Here is a 12,008-nt window from a genome sequence, read left to right as displayed (position 1 = left end):
GTTGTCCGTGCAGCACGTGAGTTGTCTGTTCAGCATGTGAGTTGTCCATGCGGATCCAAATATTGATACTATGGCACGTGAGTTGTCCGTAAAGCACGTGAGTTATCCGTGCTAATTCAGATATTGATACTATGGCAAGTGAGTTGTCCATGCATATTCATGCCATGATTGGCTCATTATAGCGCTTGGGCTGAAAGAGCCCCTCCGGAGTCTGTACATAACCCCAGTGAGCGCAGGTACCTACTGAGTGCGAGAGCCGAGCGATTGGGAGGATTGAGTGACTGTGAGGACTGAGTGACTGAGAGGACTGAGTGAATTGATACTCTGAGAGTATGCTTATGGTTTTATCACTGAGTTGCATCGCATTGACATGTACACTTGACATACATGCATAAAGATGCATTTTTCTCATGTTGTACGATATTGCGTCATTCATGACTTCACATACTCATTGACATGTAGGCGTAGAGATGTATTTTCCTCATTCCATTTGAAATAAAAACATTTACCTGTTGAAAGATTTTGGGAAAAATCACAGTTTTACAAAACGTACTCATATTTTGGTAATTTCGGTTAAAGATTTGGGTTTTCGCTGATATACTTGAAAAGCAGGCCTATTTTTTTCTGGAATTATGAACGAGCTGAGCATTTTATCGCTGAACTACTTTTATTACTTCCATTATGTTGTTATGAACTGTTGTTGGCTATTAGTGTTGGACCCCGACATGTGTTCAGCTCGTCACTACTTTCAACCTAAGGTTAGGTTTGTTACTTATTGAGTACATATGGTCGGTTATACTCATACTACACTTCTGCACCTTGCGCGTAGATGTTGTTGTTGATGTTGCTGTGATCGACGGGAGATGGATTTGAAAACGTACATGTGTTCCGGTTGTAGCTTCTTCTTGTTCATGGCAGCCTTTGATTTATAAAAATCTGTTCATGCACATTTCGAACAGATGATGTATTTATTTATAGCAGCTTTATAAATTCTAATATTAGAAGCTCATGATTTGTACTACCAGTCATTGAAAATATTTTTTGTATAATAACGGTGTATTATCATTTCTTATCTTAATAAATCTCATTAAATTGGATAGTTGTTAATTGACTTACCTGACCAGTTGAGTTAGGTGCCATCACGACTAGGTGAATTTTGGGCCGTGACAATTGGACCCCTTATTATTACACTTTCAGATATTTAAAATTTGTTATCCCTTCTAAAATAATCAAATTTATTCTTCTTTTTCCTCCTGCTAATTTTTCATAAAATCTGAAAAATACATTTCTTTTTCAAATAGTTTTCGCTTTCCACTTTGACACTCTCTTCATTATTTCATATATAGTCATCTTTGGTCCCATCAATTTTCGTCAATAATTACCTCCTTTTTTTAGTTTTAGAAACCAGTAAGTAAAAATAGTGTGAATTAGAATCCGTAAATTAAACATTCTGGCCCTATATCTGAATAGAAACATAACAAAAGTTTGTTGGATATGTATTATACAAATAGTAATTTTTATAAAATTGCACTATCAATTACGACTATTAATAGGTATAAGAGGTCATAATATGCATGATAAAATGTACTCCAGATTCATCATGTACCAAAAAGAAGAGAAACTTTTCTCCACAAAGGCACAACAAAATTGACTAGAATTCATAGCAATGAATTCTTCAAAAAACAAAATTACCCTAAATTACACCTTGCTTAAAAATGTATTTTATAGAGACAAATACTTCACCCACTATTTGAAAATCAAAGGAGAAAGAGAAGGAAAAAGGGGGGGAAAGGGGAAAAAGGAGAAGAAAGTTTTTTTTTTACTTAAATCCTTATATATAGTTTAGGTGTAATTAGGAGAATTAATAAAAATAAATTATAGAAACACAAATCTAATTGACCTTAGTTTTCTTTACGTAAATTAAATTTGTAGGTGAAGACTTTATTTTGATCAACTAAAACTTCAGGCAAAAGGTAATGATACATCAATTACCATTCTCATGATAGACTTAAATGTCCTCTAAATCGCAATTACTCCAGAAAAGGCACATTACACAACTATTTAACAATATCCTTAGAAATTACAAAATAATCTAATAGGGTATTTGGTTTGGCTTTTAAAAAGTAGCTTATTGTCACGATCCAAAATTTCACCTGTCGTGATGGCGCCTATCTCAATACTAGGCAAACCGACAATCTCAATAAACCATCATATCTTTTAAGTTCGAAACATAATATTTAAATTATGCAGAAGAAATCTCACAAATACAGATATAAATACTCCCAAAATCCGGTGTCACTGAGTACATGAACATCTAAATGAATACAAAGTCTGACTGATAAAAACACTGTCTGAAAATATAGAACAATACAATAACTGAAAGGAAGAGAGACAAGGTCAGCGGACGCCAAGCAGCTACCTTGATAGTCTCCAACTGGTAACACACTGATGTCTAACAGTCGCCATGTCTGGAAAAACCTAGATAGGCACACAAAGTGTAGAGTGTAGTATGAGTACAACCAACTCAATAAGTAACAAGACTAACCTCTGGACTGAAAGTAGTGACGAACTCCGCGGGTACAATCCAGTACATAAATAATGGTACAGAAATATAGGCATGGTTTCAAGTTTAACAATCAAACTCAGTACAAGCAAAATATATCAATATTGCACGATATGAGGAATATGACATCTTAGTGGAAAATCTTGTGTACTCATGATCACTAAGTACTCGGACACTCGGTACTGTAAATGGCCAATCCAGCCAAGGTATATTCCATCCCATGTATATATATGCATCGACTGACAATCAGTCACCCAGTACCGTATAAGGCCAATCTAACCCTGGGGTAATTTATCCCCAAATAAAAATGATACAGACAAGATCCATGTCTAGGGAAATTCATCACAATATAAATAAGTAAGGCAAATCCATGCCCTGGGATGTCCATCCCGAATATATAATCATCTACGCTCACTGGGGGTGTGTACAGACTCCGGAGGGGCTCCTTCAGCCCAAGCGTTATATAAAGCTGATATGGCCTACTGCAGGCGGCCAGCCTCGATCCATATAATAATAATAATATATAAAGCCAATATGGCTTGCTGTTGCGCGCAACTCGATCCCATAAGTATCCTCACAATCAACGAATATGATTGAAACAATTAATTCAACAGCAACACGACCCCATGGATCCCAAAATATCGGCACGTAGCCTAAACATGATCTTTAATAAGAGCCTCAGCTCAATTTTCCTAACACGTGGAAAATGTTCACATAATAACATGATTCTTTAATTTTACAACTTCACAGGATTTATTCAAGTCACAAAATCTATGGTGCACGTCCACACGCTCATCGCCTATCGTGTGCGTCACCTCCAAATAATTTATATAACACCAAATTCGGGGATTCATACCCTCAGAACCAAATTTAAAAATGTTACTTACCTCAAATCGTGTAATTTCTTACTCCGCTATGCCTTTGCATAGCGAATCAACCCCCGAACGCCTCAAATCTAGCAACAATTAATTTGATTCAGTCAATACAAATTATAGAAATTAATTCCATATGAAAATATAAATTTTCCATCAAAAATCCGAAATTTCACCCAAATATTGCTAGTGGGACATACGTCTCGGAACCCGTTAAAAGTTACAAAATCTGAAAGCCCATTCAATCATAAGTCTAACCATACCAATTTTACCAAATTCCGACATCAACTCGACCCTCAAATCTTCAAATTAAACCAAGAGGGTTTTCTAAATTTTCCAACTTAATTCATCCATTAAATGTTATAAATAACCATGGATTCAGGTAATTTGTTCAATATTGAGTTAAGAACACTTACCCCCGTTGTTTTCCTTGAAAATCTGCCAAAAATCGCCTCTTCCCGAGCTTTAATCCGTCAAAAATGGAAAATGGGACGAAGAGCCATTTTCAGAACTTAAACTCTCTGCCCAACGATTCATTCTTCGCGAACGCGGCCACTGTCTCACGTTCGCGAAGCACAAAATTCTTTCCGTCCGAATTCCTCATTCGCGAACGCGACATCTCCCTCGTGTTCGCGAAGCACAAAGTGTTTCTGCCTCAATGTTTTCTACGCGAACGCGTTCAACTAATCACGAACGCGATGCTTCGCTTTCCCCTCACTTTGCGAATGCAACAACCCCTACGCAAACGCGTAGACCAATTGCCTGGGGTCCCCAACTGCCTCCTCTCACGAACGCATAACCCTTCTCGCATTCGCGATACACGCCCTGCCCACCCTTTGCGAATGCGTCCTTCTCTTCGCGAATGCGAATAGCAAATATTTCCAGCCTATCAGTTCCTCTTCACGAACGCGAGACACCTCTCGCGAACGTGATGAAGGAAACCAGATCAGCCAAAAACCAGCAAACTCAACTTCAGCAGTTTCCCAACTTCAATTCTTGATCCATCAACCATCCGAAACTCGCCCGAGGACCCCAGGACCTCAATCAAATACACCAACAAGTCCTAAAACATCATACGAATGTAGTCTAAACCTCAAATCACATCTCGCAACGCTAAAAATATGAATCATACCCTAATTCAAGCCTAATGAAACTAAGAACTTTTAACTTCTACATTCGATGCCGAAACCTATCAATTTAATTCCGATTGACCTCAAATTTTGCGCACAAGTTATAAATGACATAACAGAGCTATGAAAATTTTTAGAACTAGATTCCAACTCTGATATCAAAAAGTCAACTCCCCGGTTAAATTTCCAAACTTAAATTTCTATTCTAGTCATTTCAAGCCTAATTTAGCTACAGGCTTCCAAAATAATTTGCCGAACACGCTTCTAAGACCAAAATCACCATACAGAGCTATTGAAATCATCAAAAATTTATTCCGGGGTCGTTTACACATAAGTCGACATCCAATCACTATTTTAACTTAAGCTTTTAACCTTAAAACTAAGTGTTCCAATTCATTCCATAACCTCACCGAACCGAACCAATCACCCCGGAAAGTCACATAACAACTATAAAGCATAAATTGAGTAGTAAATAGGGGAAACGAGATTGTAATACTCAAAACGACTGGCCGGATCATTACACTTATAAGCTAATACCCAACTTCTGGCTTTTGGCTTATTTTTGTACTTTTCATGCCTAAAGGTAAGTGCTTTTAAGCACTTTTTATCGTTGCCAAACATCACAAAAACTAAAATAATGCTTAAAAGTCATTTGTAAACACTTAAAATAAGCCAATCCAAACACACTCTAAATGCAGCAACTAAACACAATATTAATCAACTTGCAAAAAACACAAAGCTAGGATCAATAAAATTAAAAAAGAGAAATAAAATATCACATGCAAAAGATAATAAAGCTTCAATGTCACGACCCAAAATCCTTTAAAGGTCGTGATGGTGCCTAACATCATTGTCAGGAAAGCCAACGATAATATATTAACTTAATTACTCATTTTAGTATTTTTAAATCGTAATTTCCTTCAATTAAATAGTAAAAGATAGGACCTACGGAGTAAATGATAATATTTGCGCAACTAAAATACTGAACAACCCATAACCACTCCTAAAACCCGGTGTCACAAGTGAATGAGCATTAACTAGGGAGTAAAATAAAATACAACATATGTCCGGAATACAAATTAGATAGAAAAGATATAAATAACTCTGAAGGAGACTCTACTGGCTGCAGATCGTATTATAGAATGCAACTCACCTAAGTCCCCGCAATAACTGTGCCTCTGCGCCCACAAGGCCACTAGACATATATGCACTTGTACAAAAATGTGCAGCAAGTATAGTATGAGTACGTAAATCAACGCGTACCCAATAAGTATCTAGTCTAACCTCGAAGAAGCAGTGATGAGGGGTCGACTCCGACACTTACTATGGGCTAACAATAAATCTCGATATTATACTTAAGCATGTATCGTATGAAATAGCTGTAAACTCAATAATAAGAAGTGAGCGGACAATTCTTTTATTAATAGAAAATTATTCCAAATTTATTCTCATCATTTAACAATTTATATCTCAAACCAAAGAAGCAATATCAATTATAATTGGTTCCAAATATTTATCATGCGCAAATTATGCCGAGGTCGTACGGCCCGATCCAAAATAATATTTAAACTGTGCACTGCTGAGGGTCGAACGACACGAACCATAGATGCATCTATCTGCTACCGAGGCGTTCGGACCACTCCACAAAAGAGAAAATACATTTGCAACAACCAATTCAAGATTTATTAAGGGGCAATCATTCAAGGGAATTCCAAATTCTCATTAACGGTCAAGAAAATAAAGTTTAACCTTTTACAATTCCTTTATCAAGTTTCAATATGATTTAAGTAATTAAATTTAATAATTAGGGCACAAACATCGCAAGTATAACATGATTTGGGCCCTAGACTACCCGGACATAAGCATAATAGTAGCTACGCATGGACTCTCGTTACCTCGTGCGTACGTATCCCCCACAAATAGAAGCACACATTAAATCGATTCACCTATGGGGTTAATTCTCTCTTACAAGATTAGAAAAGAGACTTATCTCGCTCTGAAGCTCCATAGCCGACTCCAACGCCACTCTAACACCTCAAATCGATGCTTGTCGATCCAAAACTATGCAAACAAGGTGCAAACCAAACAAAATGTGCTATAATACCCATAATTAATCAATTTAAACAATTTCCAACTCCGCTCAAAAAGTCGGTAAAATTCACCCTTGGGCCCACGTGCCCAGATTCCGACATTTTCGGAGATAAACTTTACCCATAACACCACAAACTCAAATATATCATTTATTCAAAATTCCATGTCCAATTTCTTGGTCAAAATTCAAAAATAACAATTTCTAGATTTTTTTTCTTCAAAATCCCAAATTTCTACAAATTTTCATGCTCAAATCCATGCATAAACCATGTATTTAACTCACAATATATGGGGATCACTTGCCTCATGAAGGATAACAAAATGGCACTCCAAAATCGCCCCCAAGGCTGGCTCCAACGAGAGAAAAGAGGTGAATTGAGCCAAAACCCGATTTGGCTAACTTATGTATTCTGCCCTAGCGACCTCCGCACCTGCGCTCGCTGGACCGCTTCTGCAGTTCCGCAGGTATGAAAAAATGTTTCGCTTTTGCGGAAGTCCCCCAGCTGCCCAACCCGCTTCTGCGCTTAATTCCCCGCAGGTGCGCATCCCCTTTTGCGACAAATCGTCCGCACCTGCGGACTGCTAGTCCCCCCACTCCCTTTTCATTTCTACGACCTCCTGTCTGCTTTTGCGGCTCCGCACTTGCGGCCAAAACCTCGCAGGTGCGCTTACACCAGATGACAACAGCTCTAGCATTCCTCTAAGCCCAAACTCGATCCGTTTACCATTAGGAATCCACCGGAGACCCTCGGGATCTCAACCAATTATACCAACACGTCTTAAAACACAATATGAACTTAGTCGAGCCTTCAACTCTTATCAAACAACGCTAAAAACAAGAATCACCCTCCAATTCAAACTTAATGAACTTTGAAACTTCAAACTTCTACAATCGATGCCAAAACCTACCAAATCACATCCGATTGACCTCAAATTTTGCATACAAGTCGTAATTGACATTACAGACCTACTTCAACTCCCGGAATCGAATCCAACCCCATATCAAAATGTCCACTCCCGGTCAAACTTCTCAAAATTATCCAAATTTCCAACTTTCGCCAAATGACTCCAAAATGACCTATGGACCTCCAAATCCACTTCCGGATGCGCTCCTAAGTCCAGAATCACCATACAGAGCTATTCCGAGGCTCAGAATCCTAAACGGACATCGATAACATTGAAATGCACTCAACCAAAAATTATGAAATCCTTCAAAAATGCCAACTTTCCACAATAGGCGCCGAAACACTCCCGGGTCATCCAAAACCCGATCCGTACATACGCCCAAGTCCAAAATCATCATACGAACTTGTTGGAACCTTCAAATTCTGATTTCGAGGTCGTTTACTCAAAAGTCAAACATTAGTCAATTCCTCCAACTTAAAGCTTCCGAATTTAGAATTGTCTTTCCAAATCGACCCCGAACTTCCCGAAACTCTATTCCGGCAACACATACCAGTCATAATACCTGAAGTGAAGCTATTCATGGCCTCAAACTGCCAAACGACGTGCTAGAGCTCAAAATGACCGGTCGGGTCGTTACATTCTCTCCCACTTAAACATACGTTGGTCCTCGAACGTGATAAGATTTGCTCCGAAGATGACCAAAATCACTGTTTAACACCTTGTGCACCTATCTGTGCCATCAGAATTCTAGTTTGGCACCTCGGCTCGAGACGAACTGAAGGTCCTCTCTTTTATTCAAACTATAAGCCTTCCCAAAATCCCAACCTCTGAATTTCTTTACAATAACTTATTCTAACATACGAACACCGCATCAATCACTACACGATGCACCAATACAGGATTGCATACCTTTGCTAATTTCACACCATGCACTGCATAATTCACATGACCATAATAACATCCTCCGATAACAATAGTCGAAATTCCATGAATCTGATGCCCACAACACACCTCATGACACATATAAGTCTTGTTCCAACTTTTGCAATGCTGCCATGACGGAAGAGATGTAGAAATTCATAACCAACTGCCAAGTCAATAAATCATTGAGTTTCTCTTCTTTACAAGAACCATTACTTCATTATGAGCCAAATAACCATATTTGTTCTTTAATATGCTTCATATAAATCTGATCGCACTTGTAACGACCCGGCCGGTCGTTTCGGGAGTTATAGCCCTGTTTTCCCCATTTTTACTTCTTTTTGTATTATTCAGCTATATTATGTTATATAGGGTTAGTTGGTTTGAGTCCGGAAGGATTTCTGAGTGAAATGAGATACTTAGTCTCATAATTGAAAATTTTAAGTTAGAAAAGTGGATCAGATATGGACCTATGTGTAAATGAACTCGAATTTGAATTTTGTTGATTCCAATAGCTCCGTATGGTAAATTTGGGCTTAGGAGAATGTCCAGAATGTTATTTGGAAGTCCGTAGAGGAATTAGGCTTGAAATGCCGAAAGTTTATTTTTTGAGAAGTTTGTCCGTGGGGTTGACTTTTTGATATCATGGTCGGAATTCAATTCTGAAAATTGGAATACCTCTGTTATGTCATTTATGACTTGTGTGAAAAATTTAAGGTCAATCGGACGTGATTTGATAGGTTTCGGAGTCGTTTTTAGAAATTAGAAATTTCAAAATTCATTAGGCTTGAATTGGGGTGTAATTCATAGTTTTAGCATTATTTGAGGTGATTTGAGGGTTCGACTAAGTCCGTATAATGTTTTAGGACTTGTTGGTATATTTGGTTGAGGTTCCGAGGGGTTCGGGTGAGTTTTGGATGGTTAACAGATCAAAAATTAGAACTTGAGCAACTGCTGGAATTTTCTAATATTTGATGATGTTTTCCTTCAACGCGATCGCGTGAATGCGTCTGCGGTCGCATATCTGCGATCGCGTAGGCTTATTTGGTCAGTGAGGGTTTTTGTTCTATGCGATCGCGTGAAAATATTTATGATCGCGTAGGGTTAATGTGAGGCAGTGGCATTTTGTGCTTCGCGATCTCGTGAAGCGAGATGCGATCGCGTAGCTCTGAAATTTTGTGACTTGTGAACGCGTGATGAAGGTCGCGTTCGCGTAGAGTAAGTGGAGCGGAGTAGAATTCACGCATTTTGTACTTCGCGATCACATGGACTAGTCCGCGATCGCGTAGGTCGGTGATGTTGTGCGTCGCGATCGCGTGGGAAAGTCCGCGATCGCGTAGGGTAAAATCTAGGCGATGGAAATTGTTCTTCGCGATTGCATAGAGCAAATGTCTAGGCAGTGAGTTTAAGTTCTGAAAAGGGACTTCGTCCCGTTTTCAGTTTTTGACGATTTGGAGCACGGAGTTGAAGCGATTTTGGGTGATTTTCAGAGGAAACAACGGGGTAAGTGTTCTTAACTCAATATTGGTTAAATTACCCGAATCCATGGTTATTTTTATCATTTAATTGGTGAATTGAGTTGGGAAAATATGAAAACCCTCTTGGTTTAAATTGAAGATTTGAGGGTCGAGTTGGGGTCGGATTTTGGTAAAATTGGTATGGTTAGACTCGTGGTTGAATGGGCTTCCGTATTTTGTAACTTTTGTCGAGTTCCGAGGCATGGGCCCCACGGGCGATATTTGAGCTAATTTTTGGATTTTTATGGAAAATCATTATTTTCTTATGGGATTAATTCTAATGAATTTTATTGACTGAAACGAATTATTTATGACCAGATTCGGGGTGTTTGGAGACCAATTCACGAGGAAAGGACATTGCAGAATAAGAATTTCACTCCTTGAGGTAAGTAACGATTGTATATCTCGTCCTGAGGGTATGAAACCCCAGATTTCGTATCATTTTACTACTTTGAGGTGACGCACATTCTAGGTGAAAGGCGTGTGGGCGTGCACTGTTGGGGATTTGTGACTTGGTCCATCCCGTAGCAACTGTAAAGTTGCATACTTTGTTGAAACCATCTGATACTTATATATTTTAGAAAGAATTTCTGTAAATTGGGTTGAATGCCATGTTTGGGCCGTGCGCCAATGCTGTTTGGACCCTTAGGGGCTGTTTCTTACCATCCTCTCATTGTTTTAGATTGAAAATCTATACTCAGTCATGTTTATACTTGTTTACCGCATAACTCAGTTTTATGACTCTATTTTTGATGCATATAAATATTTTGGGCTGAATGCCCTGTTTTACTGAAATGCCCGAGTGGCTTGAGAGGTTTATGACTGAGTGAGCCCGAGGGCTTGATTTGTGAGGATGAGTGTGGATCAGGGCTGCCCGCCTCCAGCATACTTTATTATTATAGAACGTGAGTTGTCCGTGCAGATTATAGCGCTTGGGGTGAAGGAGCCCCTCCGGAGTCTGTACACACCCCCAGTGAGCGCAGGTACCTATTGAGTGCGAGCGCCGAGTGCTGAGTGACTGGGAGGCATAAGTGATTGTGAGGTATGCCCGAGTGGCAAGAGTGATTGTGAGGTATGCCCGAGTGGCACTAGTGACTGTAAGGTTTGCCCGAGGGGCTGTATATGAGTGAAGTTTTGCCCGAGGGGCTATTTATGATTTCATCATTTTTGCTCACCTTTGCATTGAGCCTTTGTTTGAAAAACTGTTGGAAAAATATCTTTAAATGATTTTTACTTGAACCAGGTTTAAACGAGATGATTTGATTCAAACACTGATTTTTAAAGCATGTTGTACTTTATTGAGATTTCATGATATTAATGTTATATGCTTTATTGCTCGTCACTACTGCTCAGTCTTTATTTATTGTTGCTACTTATTGAGTTGGCGTACTCACGTTACTCCCTACACCTTGTGTGCAGATTCAGGTGTAGCTGGGCACGATAGAGGTTATTGAGTGTTCTGGTTGCAAATTTTCATAGAGATAGAAAGGCAGTTGTTTGGTGATCGCAACCCCTGCTCTTTTCCCTCCTATCTTCCTCTAGTTGTATTTAGTTATTTTACAGGCTGAATTAGCCTTGATATTGTTAGACAGTTGTAGTAGATGTTCATGACTAGTGACACCCCGATGTCGGGCTTTTCTTTCCGCACTTTTATTTTGATTGGAACTCCTTTACAAAGGTTTTTATGTTAAATAACATTGAAATTATCCTTGAAATGAAAATATCATTTTGTTTTGGAAATGAGTCGGCTTGCCTAGTTCCATGATAGGCGCCATCACGACAGGGGTTAGTTTGGGTCGTGACAGATTGGTATTAGAGCCTAGGTTACATAGGTCTCACGAGTCATGAGCGGGTTTAGTAGAGTCTTGCGAATCGGTACGGAGACGTCTGTACTTATCTTCAGGAGGCTACAGAACCTTTAGGAAACTCCACATTCTTGAATTCTTGTCGTGCGAATCTGTTGATTCTAGTAACTAAACATCTGTTATTTCATTCTCTCACAAATGGT

The sequence above is a fragment of the Nicotiana tomentosiformis genome, chromosome 12 (assembly GCF_000390325.3).
Source record: "Nicotiana tomentosiformis chromosome 12, ASM39032v3, whole genome shotgun sequence".
Lineage (NCBI taxonomy): Eukaryota > Viridiplantae > Streptophyta > Magnoliopsida > Solanales > Solanaceae > Nicotiana > Nicotiana tomentosiformis.
Note: the sequence above shows the minus strand (reverse complement) of the source record.